Source organism: Gossypium hirsutum, chromosome D09 (assembly GCF_007990345.1).
Source record: "Gossypium hirsutum isolate 1008001.06 chromosome D09, Gossypium_hirsutum_v2.1, whole genome shotgun sequence".
In the NCBI taxonomy this organism is placed as follows: Eukaryota; Viridiplantae; Streptophyta; class Magnoliopsida; order Malvales; family Malvaceae; genus Gossypium; species Gossypium hirsutum.
In genome coordinates this window covers 47,655,393-47,658,132 of record NC_053445.1, presented here as the reverse complement: position 1 = coordinate 47,658,132, position 2,740 = coordinate 47,655,393, and positions in this window count along the sequence as shown.

The window sequence follows — 2,740 nt, the reverse complement described above, 5'->3', positions numbered from 1 at the left end:
ATGAGGAGTGCCAGAAAACTTTCGAAAGAGTTAAACATTACTTGTCCAACGCCCCAGTAATGATGCCACCTTGCCCTGACAAACCACTGATACTATACTTGGCAGTATTTGAGAATTCCATGGGGTGCGTGCTCGGCCAACATGATGAGTCAGGACGAAAAGAAAGAGCGATCTATTATCTCAGTAAGAAGTTCACTGTATGCGAAACGAGATATTCGCCAATTGAAAAATTATGTTGCGCATTGGTTGGACTACTCGGAGATTGAGACAATACATGTTGTACCATACGACTTGGTTAATCTCAAAGTTAGATCCTCTGAATACATGATGGAGTCAACTGCTCTAAACGGAAAGATGGCCCGATGGCAAATTCTACTATCTGAATTTGACATAACCTATGTGAATCAAAGGCTGTAAAGGGAGCGCGATAGCAGATTTCTAGCAAGTAGAGCCCTGGACGATTATGAGCCTTGAACTTTGATTTCCCAAATGAGGATCTGATGTATGTGGCAACTACTGAAGCAAGCACACAAGAAGCAATACTTGGAAATTAAATTTTGACGGAGCCTCAAATGCCATGGCAACGGGATTGGGGCAGTCTTGGTATCTCCAACGGTGATCATTATCCTTCACCAGTAAACTAGATTTTGATTGCACAAATAACATGGCGGAATATGAAGCATGTATCATGGGAATCCGCGCGGCTATGGAACTCAAAATCAAGGTACTTGAGGTATATGGGGATCGGCATTGGTAATTTATCAGCTCAAAGGCGAATGGGAAACAAGAGACCCTAAGTTGATTAGTTACCGAAGGATAGTCCTAGAATTGATTGAGGAGTTTGACGACATCACTTTTGTTATCTCCCACGAGACGAGAATCAGATGGCCGACGCTTTAGCTACATTGGCTTCCATGATCAAAGTAAATAGACCAGAGGATGTGAAGCCTATCCAAATGAGCATTTATGATGCTCCAGCCCACTGTTGTAACATTGACGAGGAAGAAGAAAAGGACGACAACCCTTGGTATCAGGATATATTGCGATACGTGAAAAATTGTGAATACCCAAACCAAGCAACTGAGAATGACAAGAGAATGTTGAGGAGGATGGCCAGTGGTTATGTCTTAGATGGAGAGATCCTGTACAAAAGAGGAAAAGATCAGGTGCTGTTAAGATGTGGACGCTGTGGAAGCCAAGCAGATCTTGGAAGAAGTCCATGATGGTATTTGTGGAACACACGCTAACGGTTTCACAATGGCCAGACAGATCATGAGATTGGATATTATGGTCTACATGGAAGGAGACTGCATCAATATGCTAAGAATGCCATAAATGCCAGATTACGGAGACAAAATCATGTGCCTCATCACTCTTCACGTCATGACTCCCATGGCCTTTCTCCATGTGGGCATGGACGTTATTGGGCCGATATCGCCAAAGGCTTCAAACGGACATCGTTTATTTTTGTAGTGATTGACTACTTGCTAAATGGTAGAGGCTACTTCTTACGCCAACGTCACAAAGACAGTGTCAGCAAGTTTTAAAGAAGGAAATCATATGTCGTATGGAATCTGAAAGATCATATCAGACAACGCATTAAATTGAATAATAGCCGATAGCAGATGTTTGTAATCAATTCAAGATCAAGCACCACAACTCATCGCCATATCGTCCGAAGATGAATGGTGCGGTGGAGCAGCTAATAAAAATATAAAAAGATGTGGGAAAATGACTGAGACTATAGAGATTGGCACGAGAATTGCCATTCGCCTCTATGCTTATCGAACGTCCGTCAGGATTCTACCGGGGCAACACCATTCTCTTTGGTTTATGGAATGGAGGCAGTGCTACAATTGAGGTTGAAATTCCTCTCTCCGAGTTTTTCAGAAAAATAACGAACAGAAGGTATCAATATAACTGATTGAAAAAAGTAAAGCTATCGTCATGTAAATTACAGAACGAAGAGCGAGCTACAAAGAAGTTCGCAGAAACCCATGAAGGCCTGGTATGAGAGATCTTCCATACAAAGGACTCAGAGAAGGGATGCAACTGGGGGACTATGTAGTAAAAAAAGCCTTTTCAAGAGGGGCATTAATTTTAACTGGATGGATGGCAAAAGCTTGCCCAATCCTGTGAATTCGGATTCAGTGAAGAGGTACTTTGCCTAAAAAAAAAAAGGGAGAGGCCAAGGCGAAAACGCAAAGGGTACCTGAGCCAAAGGGGTTTGAATTGAAAACCCAGGAATGGCAATTCAAATTTCGATCAAGATGAGGCATAGAGTAGTTTTGTCTTCTCCGATTAACAAAAAGGAGAGATACTACATCTTGGGGCATCAACAAAGTCTTTAGGACTTCTAAACACAGAATTGTGCGAGAAGCTCATGCTGCGATATCTGGGGCACCTGTTTTATCTTATTTACATCTTAGCAAAATTTACTATCTGTTCATTAAGCTCTGCTCTCAATAAAATTCCATCTTATTCATTGTATAATCTTTTCATATTCCAGCAAATTTCTATCTTGAGTGATTATTCATTTCGATTTCTCTCAGCAAATTTATTTTGTCATTTGATACTTAAGCATTTGTCTTGAAATAACGTAATGGATACAATACCATGCAAAGGAGTCTCATATTACCGAATTCTAAATAACAGGACCTGAACAGAGCTGTTTTAGAGGCGACCGGGGAACTAAGGGTTAAGCATTGAAGAAAAAGTCCAAATGCATCTATTCTTAGTT